Source organism: Typopeltis vanoorti, chromosome 19 (assembly GCF_054136105.1).
Source record: "Typopeltis vanoorti isolate ZY-2024b chromosome 19, IOZ_Tvanoo_1.0, whole genome shotgun sequence".
Classification (NCBI taxonomy): domain Eukaryota; kingdom Metazoa; phylum Arthropoda; class Arachnida; order Uropygi; family Thelyphonidae; genus Typopeltis; species Typopeltis vanoorti.
This window is the reverse complement of record NC_143567.1, coordinates 93,922,175-93,942,891: the sequence shown is the minus strand read 5'-3', so window position 1 is coordinate 93,942,891 and position 20,717 is coordinate 93,922,175. Positions and strand designations below refer to the sequence as shown.

At 37.4% G+C, this 20,717-nt stretch overlaps 1 protein-coding gene across 2 annotated transcripts in view; it reads right to left on the bottom strand.

Moving 5' to 3' along the window:
• Positions 1 to 20,717, bottom strand: part of LOC150096359 (AP-1 complex-associated regulatory protein-like) — a 171,339-nt gene that overhangs the window by 35,784 nt on the left and 114,838 nt on the right. The window lies entirely within an intron of this gene.

Genomic DNA, 20,717 nt, shown 5'->3' with positions numbered 1-20,717 from the left:
TCCTCTATTAAAGTACATTTGTATCTCAGTACCTTTTCTGTTTGCAGTTTGTTCAAGAAGAATAATAATGAAAAGGTTGAGTGTAAGTCCTCTGATTATGCTGATCTCATTAACTCTGTCAAGGATTCAGCCTATCTCTTTCCTGTCATTGCATCATCAGTGTATCTCAGATTGCCTGTTCCAACTGCCAACTATCCTAATTCCTATTTTCAGCTCATCCAATCCTAAATGCATGATGTTCCTCGCATAAATACTGAACAAGTGAGAGAAAGCAGGCATTCATGCCTGCTTTCTCTCACTGACTCCCTTGCTCACTGAAGACAATCACTTAATTTAGGCATAACTTGCTCACAATGCAAATATGTCTGTCAGCCTGATAATATGTTGACGAAAACCCTTTACCTTAATATCTCCCACAATTTCACATGCTAAATATAGTCAAAAACTGAGTAGTCTATGAAGCACATTATCCAAGAAAGTCTCAACTCTACTTCTCAATGACCTGCCTAACACAAAGAATCTTAAACTCTGATACCTTTGCTTTTTCTGAAACTTAGTTGTTACTCAGCCATCTTGGCCTCTTGTTTCATGACAGATTAAAGTAATAATTCTATAGACTCCTCCCCCCATAACATATCTCCTGTCATATGGAGTGATATGAATACTATCTTTTTCCATTCCCTAGACTATTCATTAGGTGGGGATAGGAATATGATACTCTATAGGGGCCAGCATGGCATTGTAAAAGGTAGGGCCTGTCTCAGTAATTTAATCATATTTTATAAAGTGATAGTATAACTAGATAAAAGAAATGGCTACACCATGATACTGCTGGATTTTACAAATGCATCTGACAGAATGCCAGATGGAAAACTATTACATAAGGAAAAAATGGGAAAAAATTAATGATACAGCAGAAAATTTGAAAAGGGATATTCAGTTGTTTGCTGATTATGCAAAACTGGGCAGGGCAATAGTTGATAAAGGTGACATAGATATTGTATCACGCAGGATAACTTAAATAAATTGGCAGTGTGGGCAAAGGGCAATGTTTGTTAATTTAATGTTGTAAAATGTTAGTGTAATGCACTTATTATATTAAGTATGATAGCTGTGTGTGTGTAGCATGTGGCCTCCCTCGATGAGTCTCTGACTCCCTGGAGGTCTCTCTTAATAATAATAATAATATTGATGGTACTAGATTACAGGAGATTGATGAGGCTAGGGATCTGGAGATGATGGTGGATAGAAATGTGAAATTCAGATGACATATTACAAGAGTTGGCAAAGCAGCTCAGAGGATTACTTGGATATTGAAGAACACACTGACGAGTAAAGATAGGAAGGTTATTATCATATTTTATAAAGTTGACTACAGATTTGGTCATCTCTATTTCTAGGGGATGGGAGGTGGTGGAAAGGATTCAGAGATGAGTGACTAAGCTCATGACAGGTCTATGGAATGTTCCATGAGGACAGATTGAAGGTGTGTGGGTTGCAGAGTTTAATTGACAGACAGAGGAGAGGGAATATGATAGAAACTTATAAGTTACTAAAGGGATTCTATAAGAAAAACACAAAAGAATTTTTTCAATGCATGGAGAGTAGAGGGAAAACAAGGGGGTCACACTCTACTAAGAATGTGGAGAGCGGTGAATGAGTGGAATAAATTATTAGAGGTGGTTGTGAGCATCCCAACAATGAATAAGTTTAAGTTGGTATATGATAGGTATTGTGTTAATGGATGGAGTGGGTCTTCCGTGATGAGCAGTTTGATTCCAGGAGTACCCGTATAAATAATAATAATACTCGTCTTCCATATCTTTATAATCAATTGATGAAATACTCTTTTTCCTGAACTGTTTATGGCATTAATTAGCTCTGCTTTGATTCTATCTGCACCCAGGGCCATACTGTTATTGTCTAAGTGGATGTGGTTATAACTCAAGATTCCCCACTGGAGGGATCCTTTCCAAATTCACCTTCTTGTATAGTTCCTCACATTACTTTTTCCATCTGTTTTGATTTCCTATTCTTCTAGTATTATTCTGCTCTATGATAACATTCAATTTGGACTTAAATTTGAGCTTAAGCTGCAAGCTAACTCAAACATCCTTTTGTAATTGTGCCTCCTCATTTGGTACTATCTCCTTACATTTCTTAGTAGTGCTTATCCTCTGGATGTGTTTCTTGACTTCTGTACGTAATCGGCTCCTGTGTCTCTCTCTGTTTTTTTTCCATCCTGCTTCTAATGATTACATCTGAAGTTGACTCTGAGATCTGCAGGTTGCTTGGTCTTTTAATTGGACCCAGATGTTTCTTGGCTGTATTACCTAGACTTCAACAGACTGTGTGGAGGCAATACCATTTCTCCTTCATGTTCTTGTAATACACAGGCCAGTAACTCATCCAATTTCATAACTGTATTCACAATGGGATTTCATAACTGTATTCACAATGGGATTTCATAACATCCTAAACATTTCTAGTTCATTTACCTCTACTACCATATTTGACTCTGCCATCAGTTAATGCATTATCTTCATTCAGATGATATACCCTCAGAAAGTGATCACTGAGTAATTCAACAATTTCTTTTGCTTTTCTCAACTACCTACCATTTGTATTCATTAAATTTAATCTTCCATGATTATTCTTTTACTCATTACATAGTAAAAAAACTCTTTGGGATTTGCTTGACCTACTTCACTAACCTCAGTTAACCCTTGTCTGTGTTTTGCAGCTGCTCGTGAGCTTGCTGATCACATTTCTCTTTATATTCCTCCCATAACATTTTTTTTGCAACTCTTTCCTGATGATGTTACTCATCTCTTTAACTCCCACCTGATTTATTCTCATGATCCTGGGTATGCAATCTGATACTATTTCTCTCAAACATTTTCCATGCATTGCTAACATCTCTTCCTTGCAGTTCCTTATGCCATGGCACTTGTCATAATCACTGGCTCCATATTCTTCTTCTTCTCTCTTCCATCATCATCTATGTGGATGATGATGTGGTCGAATGAACTCTTTCCACTTCTCTCTGTCCTTGGAGAGTCTGAACAATTCTGTCCAGTTTGGTGTCACATGCTGTGATTTGGTTTTCAGGTCCTCTTTTGTTTTGTCTATCCACCTAATTCTGGGCCACCCTTTGGATCTTTTACCTTCCATCGTTATATACAGGGCTTTAGTTGGTAATTTTTCTGTTCCCATGGCCAAACTACCACAGTCTTCTTTCTTGGATTTTGTCTATTATTGCTATTTCTTGTTTTAGTTGTTTCCTTATGTCTTTGTTTCTTAGTCTATCCAATAGAGATACTCCAAGTAATCTTCTTAGTCAACCATTCAGTGGTTAATAATTTTTTTCTCTCCAGCTTTTTTGAGATTCCAGCATTCACTTCCATAGAGAAGTATTGGGAGGACCATTGTCTCATAGATTCTAACTTTTGTTACTTGTCTGATGTCTCTTGACTTCCATATTTTATTTAGTCATCCAATAGTTTGGGATGCTTGGCTAACTCATCTGTTTATATCTTTTGTAATTTCACCATTGCACTCAATTACTCCTCCAAAGTAGGTGAAGTTTTCTACCTGCTCTAGATTCTTACTATCAATTTCAATTTTCAGGGTGGTGTTTCTTTTTCCTATTTTGCATAATTTTTGTTTTGTCTATATTTAAGTTTAATCCAAATTTCATACATTCTTCCTTTATTTTATCAAAAATTTGTTGTAAATCTTCTTCCTTGCTTGCAAGTAATGCAATATTATCTGCAAATTTTAAGTGTGTTATATTTTTCCCATATATTTTGATTGTAAAGTCTTCTTTGTTTAAGGTCTTACTGGTTGCATCTTCCAGTGTAAAACTGAGCAGGTCCAGTGAAAGATTGCATCCCTGTCTTACTCCACTTTCTGTGTGGAACCAGTTGGTTAATGTGTCATCCGCTTGTACTGCACTTTCAGATTTCTCATATAGATTCTTTATTATTCTTATAGTTTTGTTGGGAATTCCAAATTCTTTCATAGTTTTAGTTTCCCATAGTTTTCTTCTATGGATTGAATCAAATGCCTGACGAAAGTCTATGAAATTTATATAGCGACTTTGGTTGTACCCTAGCATCTTTTCTATTAGTTGTCTTAAGGTGAATAATTGATCAGTTGTGCTTCGTCCTGGTCTGAAACCTCTTGTTCTTCTCCTAATGCTAGTTCTATATATGGCTTAATTTGTTTTTGGAGTACTTTTGAAAAAACCTTACTTGGAATACTGAGAAGGCTAATGTCACTGTAATTATTGCATTCTGTTTTTTCTCCTTTTTTGTATACAGGAGTTATAACTGATTTGGTCCAATTAGTAAGTATTGCTTCATTTTTGTAGATCCTTTCAAATAATGTTTTTAATGGTTCCAGAAGTTGATCTTTTCCTGCTTTTAAGAATTCTGCACGTATCTGATCAATACCATGTGCTTTACTAGTTTCAAGTTTATCTATGTTGTGTGCTATTGTTTCTTTGGTGAGGATATTTGTTTCCTCTTCCATTTCAGCAGCTGGAATAATAATATTCTGAGAGATGTTTTTATTATATAAGTCTCTAAAGTATTCTTCCCATCTGGCCATTCTTTTTGTTTTACTTTCAATTAGTTGTCCCTCTTTTGTTGTCCGTGTCTTACTAATTTGATCTATATTGATTATATATATATATATACATTGATTATACATGATTATATATATAATATATATATATAATCCACGAAGGTTAATTTCTTTTGATCGCTTCTCTGCATGTTTCATTTTTCTTCTAACCAGTTATTCTTGCCTCTTTTAACTAGTTTTCTAATTTTTCTAGTTAATCTATTATATTCATTTCTGTTATAATTTCATACTTTTCCTTTGGTCACATAACCTTTTTTACTTCACTTCATTCGAGATCCAATCCTTTTTATTTTCTCTTTCTGCATAACCTATTGTATTTTCTGCCAATTTTAATAGTTTTTCCTTTAATTTGCACCAATGTTCTTCGATGCTTATATTCTATTTTGGTAGTCCCTTCAGGTTTTTATCTTGTTCTACTTGATATTTTCTTAGAATATTATTGTCTTGTAGTTACATTCAGGCTCCTTTTGCCTCTAAAAGTCCTTTCAGATTTTAACTTTATTCTTAGGATCAGATCATAAGCTAATACTAGCTTATGATCTGATCCACAGTCTGCAGCAAAGGATCTGCAATTTAGGATACTTGATTTCCATCTTTGGTTTACAATAATATAGTCTCTCATATTCTTGGTTTGTCTGTCTGGTGATATCTATGTCCATTTTCTTTGGGGTTTTTGTTGTTTAAAGAGAGTGTTGGTCTATTATTTCAGCAGAAGTTTAGCAGTCTTTCGCCAAGTTCATTGCTTTCTCCATACCCAAACCGTCCGATTACTCTTGGCCAGGTATCCCAGTCTTTGTGTACTTTTGTGTTTAAGTCTCCCATTAGGCGATCTTGACGATGCAGACCTGTATAGAACTCCTCAATGTCTTCTGATGATGTTGAAGTTGATGAGTATATTTGAATAATAGTCAGTGATCCAAATGATGTTTTAAATCTTGCTTTAATTATCCTAGGTGAGATAGGATTGCAAAACAATAGAGTTTGAGCCTTTGGTTTTAATATAAGTCTACTCCCTCTTGGTGTTTATTGTCCTCCCTGAAGTTAAAATTTTGTACTGTCCATTGTGAAATTCTCCTTTTACAGTCCATCTGTTTTCCAATCACTTTCTGTAGTTGTCTAATTCATGCAGTAGTCTTTCCAATGCTCCTTCCTAGTGAAGGGTTCTTATGTTCCATGTTCCTATGCTTGTTATGTTTTTTCCTGTCTACTAGGTGATGTTTTGTTCCAATAACATATTTTTTGCCTTCACTATCTTGGTTCCCTACTAGTGGGTGCGATCCTTGTTTGATTGGGAAATGGTCAAGCCGGCATGCTTCTTTAGGTTGGTTTGAGTTCATTCAGTTTCAATGGTTAAGTTTGTCAAGTGTCAACCAACACTCCTTGACCTGAATTCAGTTGTTGTTTGCAGCCAATTCACTGATTACAGTCACTGCTTGAGATCACCATATCTGGCTACCATTGCTTAGTTTAGCCTGTGGGTCAACACAGTTTAATTCCATATATCTCTTCTTAAATGAAAATTCCACATGATTACGCTCCTCAAGTAGAATTCAAGTGGCTGCCTTGATTAAGGACAAATCCTCTGTTGCTATCACTGGATTCATTGCTCTCAAACACTGGATTCATGCTGTTTTAGTTAATTATCTTTCACTAGCTGCATAAATTCCATTTTTTCTTTAACCCCGTGTGCTATTTCTTCCTTCCAGTCTATGTAGGCATAGTTGAAATCCCTTTGTAATGGTTACTTGGTCTGTCATGCCATATACTTCAGAATGAAGAAAATAGCGATATGACAAGAAACGGCAAGGTTGTACATAAGAATTATGGGAGTGTGAATGCAGATAGTGTGAATGATAGTCTTAATGGTTTCTCAGAGAGTAAAAAAGAGGAGATAGATGCATTGAATGAGATCGCGTTGTTGAATGGTGCAATAGAAAGGGCAAAACAGCAGCTAGAGTGCATGAACAAAAGTCGACTGAATGAACCAACCAATAATAAAAGGTATGACAGGAAAAATAGGCGTATGAATGTGAACATGAACAAAATGAAGGATAGAGTGCTGTATGGAGACTCGTCAGTAGGAGGTGTGTTAGTAGAGGATTTGACAAAATCGTACCAACCTGGTGCGACCATAAAGGATGTAACTGAGTCTATTAGAGAGCAAAAGGAAAGGGTGAAAGAAATGATTGTTGTGGCAGGTATGAATGATTTGAAAGGAGATAAAATGGAAATGATAGAAGACCTGAATGAATTGTTTGAGGTAGCAAAAGAAAAGAGTGAGAGAGTTAGAATGATTAGTCTTTTGCCACGGTATGACAGTGAAATGTTTAAAAGGAGGGCCATAATTGCGAATGACTTTATGCGTGGGTTATGAATGACGAGTGGTGTGGAATTTGTGAACGTGTGAAGTGAGTTTGATGGGCGTAAGGATCTATATAAGATGGATGGCTTGCATTTGAATGGTTATGGTGTAAGAAGACTTGAGAAAGTGTTGCTGAATGTAGTGGATGTGCAAATTCAGGGAAACTAGATTTGTTAAGGGGGAGGAGTAGATATACAGTCCTTATGGAGGCAGTTGAATGTAAGAATGAATATAATATGCCAGAGCAAATAAGGACAACAAATCTGAGTGGGATAGTTAATATAAGGCATCAAGGTAGGGTTGGGGCTAATGGGGGTCTTAAATTCATGTACACTAATACTAGGAGTATTAGGAACAAGAAGGAAGAGTTTTTGGCCATGGTTGGCACTTCCAGACCACAGGTTATAGGTATTAGTGAAACATGGCTGACTGTAGATGATATAACTAGTGGGATTGAATGTGATGGGTATAGTGTGTTCAGGAATGACAGAGAGAATAAAATGGGGGGAGGAGTATTGTTGATGATAGCTGATGAGCTCCAGCCAAGGAGAATAGAAGTTGAATTGCAGGATAGAGAAAAGAGCACATTTGAGGCCATTTGGTGTGAGATTGTGGCTAGCAGAATTAAATATACAATTGGGTGCTGCTATAGACCAGGTGATGGAAAAGATGGTGGTGACAATATGCACAAGCAAATAGAAGAAATGAGTGGAAGGAGGGTGATTATTATGGGAGATTTCAACAATGGTCGCATTGATTGGAGTGAGGAGAGGACACACGGGAGGAAGGAATTGGATTTTATGCGGTTATTAAGGGATAACTATCTGCGACAGCATGTAATGGAAAATACTAGGGGTCAGAGAGTGCTTGACCTAGTAATTACATCTGAGGATTTGGCTGTAACAAATATGACCACATTGCCACCAATCGGTGAGAGTGATCATAGGGTCTTGACTTGGGAGGTGGCTAAAGGTGTAGAATTTTCAATTAAGACAGGGTACATTTGGAATTATTGGGCTGGAAAGTATGACAAGCTTAGGAGTTTGATTGGCTCAGTGCCATTGCATATACAACTGCAAGGACTAGAAGTTGATAGTGCATGGGAGGTAGTTAAGAAGTGCTTGCATGAAGCAATGGCTGACTGTATACCTAGAGTCCGAATAATAAATTAAGTAGGGGTTAAATGGATGAATAACACCATTAAGCTTGAGCTGCAAAAAAAGAAACAACTATGGAGGGAATTTAAGGAGAAAGGTGACCGGCAGGCACATGAACGGTATAAAGCACAGGCCAGAAGGGTGATGAGTGTGGTAAGAAAAGCAAAAAAGGATTACGAAAGAACATTGGCCATGCAGGCTAAAGAGAATCCTAAACAGTTTTTTAGATATGTAGCAAGTAAAAGGAAAAATGTACATGGCAGAATGATTTTAAAGAATGCCGATGGTAGGGAGGTAACTGAATCAGTTGAGATAGCTGAGTTACTGAGTGAGCACTTTGCAAGAATATATCATACAGGTGGTGACATTGCAGAAACGAATAAACCAGTAGATTATACGGGAATTGTGGTGAATGAAGTGGAGGTGAGTAGTCTATTGCATAACCTCAATGTCAATACATCTGTGGGATTGGATGGTATACCAGCTCGTGTAGTACGAGAAACAGCTAAAGAATTGTCAGTACCCTTGACCATTTTGTTTAATTTGAGTCTCGGGTCTGGGATAGTCCCAAGGGGGTGGAAAGAGTGGAAAATAGTTCCATTGCATAAAGGAGGTTCCAAGACTGCTGTTGTAAATTACCGACCGATTAGCATATCAGGAATCATTGTCAAGGTCTTAGAGAAATTAGTCAAGAAAAGAATACAGGATTGGATAGATGAAAATGGGATATTGTATGGGGGACAACATGGTTTTGTGAAGGGTAGATCATGCCTCAGTAACTTGCTCACATTTTATAACACAGTGACGGCTGAACTGGATAGGGGTAATGGGTTTACAGTGATAATACTGGACCTTGCCAAGGCGTTTGACAGGATACTACATGGAACCCTAATCAGTAAACTGGAGAAGATGGGGATAGATATAGGGTTGGTAAGATGGATAGGAGGGTGGTTGAAGGAGAGATACCAGAGAGTGGTTTATTCAGGACTACAGTCCAAAATACGGCCTGTGACTAGTGGTATGCCGCAGGGTTCTGTTCTTGGACCACTACTGTTCAATTTGTTCATTAACAATATAGTAAACGTTCTGAGAGGAAGTGTTCATTTGTTTGCTGATGATGCAACGTTGGGTAGAGCAATTGTGAGTGCACAGGATGTCAAAAGTTTACAGGATGATTTGGATAGTTTGGAGGACTGGGCTAGGAAAAATAGATGTCAGTTTAATGTGGCAAAGTGTAAGGTTATGCACTTTGGGGTGAAAAGAATAGCAGCAGTATATCACATACGTGGAACTGTACTCCAGGAGATTGATGAGGCCAGGGATTTGGGAGTGCTGGTGGATAGGGAGTTGAAGTTTAGGGAGCACATTGCAAAAGTAACTAAAACAGCTCACCAAATCACTTGGCTTATGAAAAATACTTTAACATGCAGAGAGAAGCAAGTTGTTGTTCCTCTGTATCGAGCCTTGATAAGACCCCATCTGGACTTCTGTGCCCAGTTATGGGTACCAGGGTTTCTTCGTGATGGGGAGGAAGTGGAGAGGGTCCAGAGACGAGTGACCAAGATGATAGCAGGTCTGTGGAATGAACCTTATGAGAATAGGTTGAGGATTTGTGGGTTGCAGAAATTGGACGATAGGCGAAGGAGGGGTGATATGATTGAGACATTCAAATTACTGAAGGGTTTTTATAAGATTGATCCAGAAGATATTTTTGAAAATATGACTGGTGGTGGGAGGACTAGGGGCCATGCATGGAAGCTGGGCAAGAGCGTGGTTGACAAGGGTGTTAGAGCTAGGTGTTTTACTTGGAGAGTGGTGAATGAGTGGAATAAGCTTCCAGATTCTGTTGTGGGTGCTACGACCGTGAATGAGTTCAAGGCAAGATATGATAGATGCTGTGTGAATGTTGAATAGTTGTTCCAGACATGATGTTAGGACCTCCCTCGATGAGTCTGTCGACTCCTTGGAGTTTCCCGGAACAATAATAATAATAATAATAATACATCTCTCTTTGCATCCTCTGTCATAAGCAACTAACTATAATCCTTTCTTTTAGGCTTACATGGTGATCCGAATATAGTTTTCACCCAGAATATATGGTGTCCTGAAAGTACACAAACAAAATGTGCTGCTTCGACCTATTGTGGAAGCAGCACATTTTGTTTGTGTACTTTTGTGTAATTGATAGCCCTAATTACCACTTAGCCAAGAAATTAGCATCAACACTCAAGGAGTTGGTAGGTCATTCCCCCTCCTATGTAAAAAACATGCAACACTTTATAAACAAAATTAAAAACATAACACTCAACAAAGATGACTTATTAGTCAGTTTCGACGTGTCTGCCCTTTTCACAAATATCCCAATCAATGACACAATTCTTCTCCTACAGAACAAATTTCCACCTGGCATTACAGCCCTCTTTGTCCACGTACTACGTTCCGTTTACTTCGTCTGGCAAAATAACCTACAATTTTACCTACAAAAAGAAGGTAAGGCCATGGGTTCACCACTATCCCCCCCAATCGCTAATTTCTATATGGAAACTTTTGAGCAAAGTGCTCTTGATTCCTCCACTCTAAAACCTACAGTGTGGCTTAGATGCATTGACGATGTGTTCGTTCTGCCACATGGGCGATAAATGCTAAACACATTCCTTAGCCACCTGAACAAACAACATGAATCCATACAATTTACCATCGAAATGGAAAATCAGAACTCGCTCCCGTTCCTGGACACACATCTTCCTTCAGGCAGTCTATCCTTCACAGTCTACCGCAAACCGACACATACATGGTAATTCATACCACCATCCATCACAAAAATATGGAGTCATTAACAGCTTTAAAAACAGAGCTATAACAATTTGCTCTAACCAGCAAGCTCTGAAACAGGAACTAAAAATCATCAGCGACACATTTATAAATAATGGCTATAACAAAAATACTATTAATAGTATTTTTGTTATATCCTGATATTTCTGATAAAGACTACATCTAGTCTTTGTGTTGAGATATCCTAATATTAGCTGTCCTGCCTGTTTGGCCATAGTAGGACAGTTTGTGCCAAACACAAAGACTATATACGGTTTCACCAATACGGCCACTCAGGACTTGCGGACCATGCACTAGATACCCACCACAGAATATGCTGGAAGAAAGCCACTTTACTACACCGTAGCAAATATAAATATGAAAGATTGTTCTTGGAATCAACCTCAGCTCTAAAAAACTTTCCAAATCTCAACAAATTTGGGTGCATGAGACTGCCTCAAATTTGGGAAGCTAAGATCAGCCCAACAGCCAGACAACTCAATTTAGTCTGCACCAGGGGGAACCTTTAGGACTCTAGGACCAACACCAGTAACCTTCTTCATCCTCATTTGTTTGTTGTTAGTGCCTGTATGCACATATCACAGTTTTATGTTCCCAGAAAACGGTAATGTAACATTGCTGAAATATTAGAAGATGCTGATTCAAGATTTTAAATTAATATTTTAGTATATGTCATCATTTCCTGAAAAATTTTAAACCATGTGTAACCAACATATAAATTTATCAGCAAGAATTTCTCACAAGTGAGCTGATTCCATGAATGTTGATGTGATAATAAAAATAATAATATAATAATATCATCATTATTATTTGTAAATGCTTAGTTTAGTAAATAATACTTATAATAATAATAATATCATTATTATAAGGACAGCTCCTAAATATATCATCAAGCTGACCAAATTTCATCAAGCTAACCAAAGTTGGCAGGTGTGAATGCCAAAATTTGGCATTTTCGCACCTGCCAACTTTAAAATTTTTATATATTATGGCATTTCGCTTGTGTAATGTTCTTTTGTAATGACCTTTATTTTAAATCATTTTATACAAAATTAATTACTAAAAAAATATTCACCATCCAACTTTCCTGCAGAAGAACAAGAGACACTGCCTCTTTCTTCTATGTTTTTGATACAAAATTTCTTCAGCAACATAAGTTCACAGAATCATCTTATAAAGATTGTCTTTATAAGAACTTACTGAGATGAATAAGAACATCTTATTCATCTCATTCTTCAACACTTGCAAAAGAGCAAGTGTTGAAGAATGAGATGAATAAGATGGGCAATGAATTGAGGCATATACAAACTAAAAATAGACAATTTGTGTATATGAACAGAAGAGTGCAAAAGAATAAAATTGCTGGCCTGGCTGGCGAGTGGTTAGCATATCCGCTCTCCAGCCAAAAGGCTGTGGGTTCGAATCCCGCTGTGGGCATGGATATGTGTGATTGTCTGTGAAAAGACTAGTGGTGGTAGTTGGCAGTAGATGACGTTGGTGTTAGATGATGAAGGTTGGTGGAGTAGTGAGACGAAGAGTTGTAGAGTAGATGCCCTCGCTCGATGAGTCTTTGGACTCCCTGGAGGTGTGATGTAATAATAATAATAATAATAATAAAATGAAAGATAGTGGGGAGAAAAAAAAAGAGGTAGCAAATGATTCAAGAGTGACTCTTTATGGAGATTCCATCATTAAAGGTGTAGTGGATGAGAGAGTATATAAGATTTATTATCCAGAAGAAAGAAGAACAGGGTGATAGATGAACTGGATATGAGAAGAAAACATGTAAGAAAATTGGTGGTAGCATTGGTGGCAGAAACAAATCATTTTGTTGGACATAGGGAGAATGTGAGGATGGATATCAGCAGATTATCAATTACAATGAAAGATAACAGCAGGGTAAAAAAAAACAGAGGATCTGTTGTCCAGGTATGACAAAGATACACTGAGAGAGAGAGAGAGAGAGAGAGAGAGAGAAAAGCAAAAATCATGAACGATATGCTAGTAGAGCTGTGTGAGAGAAAAGGGATGCAATTTGTTGATAAGTAGAATGCATTTGCGGGACAGATGGAAATGTAAAAGAGACAGGTCCCATATAAATGGCTTTGGTATGACTCAACTGGAGAGGCTTGCTAGAAGGAAGTGTAATGAGTAATGTGAACAAGGGATCAGAGGAAGTCAAGAAGTGATGTGAACAAGCAAAAGAGTGGAATGAATGAATGAATGAATGACGGTGGGAATAGTGCAAGAGGTGGTCACAATACTACTGTTTCCACTGTCGAGCACTTCATCATCATCAAATTCCTGAGATGTAACCTCGAGGGATTTACAGGATATGATAGTACTACATGAAACATTTACATCACCACTAACTTCCTATCTACATTTTTTCTCCAAATCAATCTGTTATCTTTCAAGACTTCAACATTATCAAATTTTATATTTCTGTCTTCTAAGATACTTTTTACTATATCAATCCACCTATATCTTGGTTCTGGGTCTTTTTCCTGCCAACCTGGCAGAGAATGCTAATCTTTCCTCTCCCATTCTGTTTAAATGACCATATCACCTGAGATTAGCTGTGTTAACACATTCCTGGATGCTAATAATGTCAAGTTCTTTCCTAATATCATATTGCCATTGATGCCATTTGTTCACGCCCTAATCTTTCTCAGGAATCTCATATCTGTGGTCTCTAGTCTTTGGTCAAGTGTATTATTTGTAGCCCAGTTCTCAGATCCATAAGTTAATACTGGTTTGAACATTGTCTTGTATACAGCTAATTTATATTTTGACTAATTTCTCTTTTATTCCATATAAATTAATTTAGTTGACTTCCTACCATACCAGCTTTGCTGATTCTGTTGTCTATTTCTATATTTAATTTACCATATTCACTAAAAATCGTGCCTAGGTAGCTGAAATGTTTTACTTATTCCATAGGTTCTCCATTCACAATGCAATTGATATTTTCAATGCTTCTGCCTATTTTAATTGTCTTTGTCTTGTTATTGCTGACCTTCATACCATATCTATTACAAGAGTTATTCAGAAGTATAACATCATTCACATAAAGTAAAGAGCTGAGATTAACATTTCCAATTTTGATATCAGGTTTAATACCACTTTCCTTCATTATGTGATCCATATAGATAATGAATAACAGAAGGGATAATGTACATTTACAACTCAAATAAAGACTAAGTATTGCTTGCCATAATGCCCCATTGACACCATACAACTGCAGCACTTTGAACAGGTTCTCTCTTGGCACTCTGTCATATGCCTTTTCCAGATGTACAAAATTAAATACAGATCTTTGTTATATTCCCATGATTTCTCAACTATTTGTCATAAGGTGAAAATTGGTGATCCTGATAGCCTCTATCTAGTCTGAATCCAGTTTGTTCTTCACCAAGCTTCCCTTCCACAATCCTTTTCAACTGTTTCTCATGTATACTTGAGTGTTTCTGGTAAATTTTACCAGGAACACTCAGTAGGGAAATACATCTCCAATTCTCACATTCGGTTTTATTGTCCTTTTTGTATATGGGTACTATGAGAGCTCTACTCCAATCATCTGGAATTTGTCCCTCTGTCCAGGCCTACTGAACTATGCAGTGCAGCCACTGTAAGACTTTTATACCTCCATACTTGAGCATTTCTGGTCGAATATCATATACTCCCTTTCCACATTTCAGGCTTTTGATGAACTTTTACTACCTCAACTATGGATATATATTCCTGATTGCACCAGGAACTTTTGATATGCTTTCTTCTTTTCCTCATTACCTTTTTAACATCCAGTATCAGAAATTTGTAGGCATTGCCCACAAAGTGTTCTTAGTGAGATTTTTTACAGGATAGTTCACCATTGCTTTCCCCAACCCCTCTAATTTTATCCAAGCTCGGGACCGGCATATGGCTGGGGCATATTCATGACTGTAATCTGTGTGTGTGTTCACAGCTCTGGTTTTTTTCTGTTCTGGGAGACAAAAAACCTCAGTTTTCGGGTAGAAAGAAATCCCCTACCTCCATATGAAATCAGCTAACTCACCTTTCTTTGCAAGAGACCAGATAAAGGTTCTTCACATCACCAACACGAATTGAACCCGGGTCTTTCTGACCAAAGTGCTTTGTCTATACTGACTGAGCTATAGAGGCTCATGTGGTATTATTACAGTCTAATTATTACACACACACACACATATACATATATGTATGTGTGTGTGTGTGTGTGTGGAAAAAATGTCAAGATTTCTACATGCCCCAAAACCTCCACATCATCCCTTAAAAAAAAACAGGTATTTATAAAATTCATTGTTCCTGTGGCATCTGCTACGTAGGCCAGACAGGAAGATCAGGGGAAATTCGTATGAACGAACACCAAAAAGACATGCAAAAAAAAAAAAAAAACACAGATCAGGCCTAGCATACCATACAACTTTCACCAGCCATAATGTACTCTGGCAAAAAACAAACATGTATTACATTTAAAAAAAAACTGTTACATAAGGAAGTTTAAAGAAGCTGCAAACATGCTTAGAATTCCAACACAATATAACAAAAACCAGGCCTAATTCTATGCTAAGTTTGGTCAGCATTGATAAAAAAATATACCCAAGTCAGACCTCGGACGTAAGGTTGGTGAAGGAGATGTATGAGGGAGTGAAAACTCAGGTCAGGTCTAGTATTGACATGACAGAGTGGGTTCCCCATTGTCGTAGGGCTCCATCAGGGATCAACTCTGAGCCCCTACCTCTTTGATCTGGTCATGGATGTACTAGTGGAGGACGTCAAGAAGGAGGCGCCAGGGAGCATGATGTTTGCCAATGATATTGTTCTCTGCGAATCATCCCAAGAGAAGCTTGAAAAGATCCTGGAAGAGTAGAGAAAGGTATTGGAGGAGAGAGGTATGAATATTAACCGGGTAAAGACCGAATATATGTCAACAGGGAGTGATGAGGATATGATCATACGACTACAGGGTGAAAGGTTAACTTCAGGGAAGAAATTCAAGTAACTTGGGTCAGTCGTCGAGAGGAATGGTTACCTGGAGGAAGATGAGCAGGGTCCTGTGCGACAAGAGAGTGAGTTGTAAGATGAAGGAAAGCTGTATAAGATGGTGGTGAGGCCGGTGATGCTCCATGGTGTGGAGACGTGGCCTATAACAAAGGCACAGGAGAGGAAGATGTAGGTGGTGGAGATGCAGATGTTGAGATAGATGAGTGGTGTGACAAAGAAGGACAGGATAAGGAATGACTACATCAGAGGGATGATCAAGGTGGGACCGATCAGTAAGAGGGTACAAGAAAGCAGGCTGAGGTGGTGCAGTCATGTAGAGAGAAGGAGTGAGGAGTATGCTGGTAAATGAGTGAAGAGTAGAGGTGGAGGGAAGGAGGAAAAGAGGCAGGCCCAAACTCAGATGGAGGGATAAGGTGGCAGAGGATCTTAGGGAGAAAGAATGGAGTCAAGAAGATGCCCTGGACCGGAGAATCTGGAAGAAGACGATTAAAGATGTGAATGCCTACCCCGTTTAACACGGGATAAGGCACAGCGAAAGAAGAAGACGACGACCTCGGACAATGTGAATGTGAACAACAGAACGTGACAGAATCCAGCATTGTTCAAACTTAGCACTGCACTGAACCTGCATTTGGATATTTAATTTAATGAACAGATAGAAGGCCACAACTGCATTGAATGAACTATTTTGAGTAATTTCTCATTTCTTGTGTTTAAACTTTTAATTACCATTAACCCCTGAAGATGTAAGTCAAATGACTTACGAAACTTGTCGGGGTTTGTTTTTTTATTGTTATTTATCTTAATAAATATGTGGTTCAATTACCAGAATCTTTCTTATGAGCTGCTAAACCACATATGCCTACAACGATCAATCAAATTATTGTCACTTTAGCTTACTGTTATACAAGCAACATTGCACAGAAATGCAATGTTGCTTGTATATAGTGGTATCTCGCTAATCTGTACCTCTTTAGTCCGAACCCTCCAGTAATCCGAACTACAGTTTGAAAGAAAAAAAAAGTTTTATTTATTAAGTATTATTATTTTGTGTACTATTAATAATTAAGGATGTAGCATTCTCAGTTGCTGCTGATTGGAAATCCGTCAAACCTGAGGCAATTCAAGTGTCATGGAAAAAACTGTGGCCGTCTAGAATTTACCAAGATAACTACGGTGATAAACAATAACAGGAAATTCAAAATGTGCATAATTTGGTTAAAAATATAAATCCAGATGTTGAAATTTCACAAACAATATTATGGAATGGATTACAGGTAGAACTGAAAATGAATTCGAAATCAAATCAGACGCTGAAATTATAAACATAAATATGACATTACAAAATGAATTAGAAGACGATGCTGACGATAAAGAACTCGAAGGAAAAAAAAGTAAAACATGAAGAGGCAGTTGACAGTTTTAATATGTGTATAGAATGGACTAAGCAGAATGATACACCATCATCATCATCATCAAATTCCTGCCATGTACCCTCAAGGGATGTACAGGATATGATAGTATAATATTTGCCATTATTATTAGCTTTGCTCTTTTCTCCAAATTTTCCCAAAATATTTTTGTATGTCTCACAATCATTTCCTACTCTGCTATTTAGATCTCCAACAAGGACCAACTTTTCCTTTTTCATTGTGTCAGTTGCTTTTTCTAAAGCATCAAAAAATTCCTCCACTTCTACCTTAGTAGACCCTTCTGTAGGCACAAGTAAGTCTCATTGTCTAGTTCCCCATTCTCTCATATTTGCCCACATTACTCTACTTGGGACTGACTGACTGCCATTCAAGAAGATTAGCCTCATATTTTGTGTTGAACACTATGGCTACTCCTTTTCCTTGATTGTCATTTCCTAAATATAACATTTTGTATTTATTGCTCAGAAAGATCTCACCAGGTCTTTTTTGTTTCAGTCACCCCTATTATATCGATCTGGTACTTATCTAATTCCTCAGCCAGCTCCATTTCTTTGCCATTCAGGCTTCTTATGTTAATAATACCGATCTTTAACTCTGGTGATGTTGAGTTGGGGTTTGTTTTCAGATTTGTTCCAGTAGCTGACTTTTCGCTGTTTGCCCTGGTTCCCTGGCGAAAACAATGGGGGCCTTGTTTAACCGGGCAACGCCCGGCCGGCACGAAATTTTGTCATGTCGTACCATCATTTTTTTTTTATTTTGGTTTAACCAATAAGAATACAAGTTGGTCAGCTAAATCCCAAATTGCCAGCCCATCCTCGCTCGTTCAGTATCCAAGTAGATACCCAACAAGGTGCACCATGAGAAGGTGAGGATTGGACATTAGGTCAGAAGCCCTGGTCGGTTCTCCGCATTCCTTTAAAGGCTATGTGGAGGTCTCCTCTCACTTATACAGCTTTGACCCTTAAGCACCCCAAATGATACACCATTCCACAAAATTTTATTGCTAATGCAGCTCTGAGAAGAAGCATTTGAAAAAAGTTTAGCTTCCAAGAAGCAAAAGAAAATCAATGACTTTTTTACAAAGAAATAAAACTTTTTTTTTGTGTTGTGTACAAGAAAGTGATATTTTTTACACAAATGAAGTTATGTACTGAACTATGCAATTTTATTAAATCAGAATCCTCAACAATATAGATACATACAAACTAAATTTTTTACTAAACTTGTGTATTGTATTATTTTTTAAGTTTTACATTACAATACAGTAGCTTTTTTTCTGTCAGTTACTTCATTTATTTACAGAATTAAATTGATGTACCATTAGAATCTGATTATTTTCATCTTAAATTATATTTATTGTTGTCTCTTGGGAGAAAATTCACTAATCAGATCTCTAATCCGAACGAGCATGGTTTTTATTAGTTCGGATTAGCAAGATACCACTATATATATGTATATACTCCAGATGATGACTTTAATATGAAGATCAAAATGTTGGGAAATTAAAATAATTATTCCTAACATGGTTGTAGTCTCCATAATTTTACTAAAATGAGTACCATCACACCACTACATCGAAATATCATAGTTGAGGTTGCATTCTGGTAAGAGACATTCAGAGCTTGGTAGAGGGTGTAGTGCAATTCATTGCTCCATAACAAAGCTTTCCAAGCTTCCACATTCTGTTGTACACGCTCTTTGCACCACTGAAAATGATGCTGCAAGTTTGTTTGTGGCTTGCATATTGAAGTTCCTACCATGGAAATTCATGTCATGGAAATGGTATGTTGGTTTGTGGCTTGCATATTGAAGTTCCTACCATGGAAATTCATGTGGTGAGCCTCAGTTCTGAATATTTCAGTGCAGATTCGTGTTCCAGTCAATTCCTAGAACCACATTCAATGTGTTGGCCGACAAATGGCAGTTTTTACATATTATCTTTTGTAGCATCCTATAATCATGTTCGGTGAGTGTGGTGGTCATCCAATATTGGTAGCACTTGCAGTTGACTCCCTGCCCTTCCATCTCAGTATGGTATCACTGAATGTTGACTTGGGATGGTCCAATTTGTCAACAATTGGACAAACAGATAGGCTTGCAACATGGAATCCTATCACAATGCCTCTTTTAAACTCTGTCAATTCCCTTCTCGCAACCATTTCACCAGGACACAGTTGAATTGACTTGGGAACATCATATTCCTCCAGTTTATACCAGGTACAAACATATGACTTGTTACATGACACAATGAACCTTACCTATGGTCATGTCTGCTGACTTCTTTCCAAGCAGTGTGTATATATAAATGGAAGTGTGTGTGTGTGCATTTATGTATGAAATGTGTGTATTTATTTATGTATGCACAAATAAAAAAAAAGACGAATTTTCAAGGTTAATATGTGCTAAGAAAATTACTGGATTATATAATCCTTATCCTACCCATGGCACTAAATGTGCAATGGGTTTATAACTTTTTGTGAATGATTAGGATTTACATTAAAAATAAAATGCAGAACTATATTATAGATATATGATAAGTAAAACCGCAAGAAATTATTAGATATTACTGCTTTAGACAATATTTTTTTTAATCCCACCTATGAAGGGTATCATTCATAGTTTCATTGGACATCATCATCAGGTGCAGTATAGTCACTCCTCTCCTTGGTGGGATTTGCCACACGAGTCCTCATGAAGTGGTCTCGTTGTATGCTTTTCCTGAAAGTTCAACTCTCTGAAAACCAGTCGGGCAGACATACCATCCATCTCATTGTGGATGGATGATGTGTACCACTTCCTTTTACCAGGAACTTTACTTTCTATTACTGTTTTTAGAAGTCCTTCTTACATCTTTCAAGGTGTCGAAAGTATTTCAGCATTCTTCTGTAAATACCCCTAAGCAGCCTTAAAGTTCTACAGATCCTTTCTAGCATCAATCCTTTTGTTTGCCTTTCAATAAATGAGATCCTCAACAGTCTCCTGTAACACCACATCTCAAAAGCAGCTATCCTTTTCCTACCAGAACTTTTAGGTTTTAAGTTTTACATCCAAAAAACAGCTGCACTCAAAATCTTCAGCTTTGCTTCTGTGGAGACAGCTCCATCCCTCCAGATTTTAGACAAATCTCTGACTGTTGTTTTAGCCATTCCTAATCTTTTTCTGATATCTTCTGAACAGCATTTCTTCATGTTAATGATGGATCCGAGGTACCTGAATTTGCTGATGTCCTCCATTATATCTCCATTAAGGCACACACAT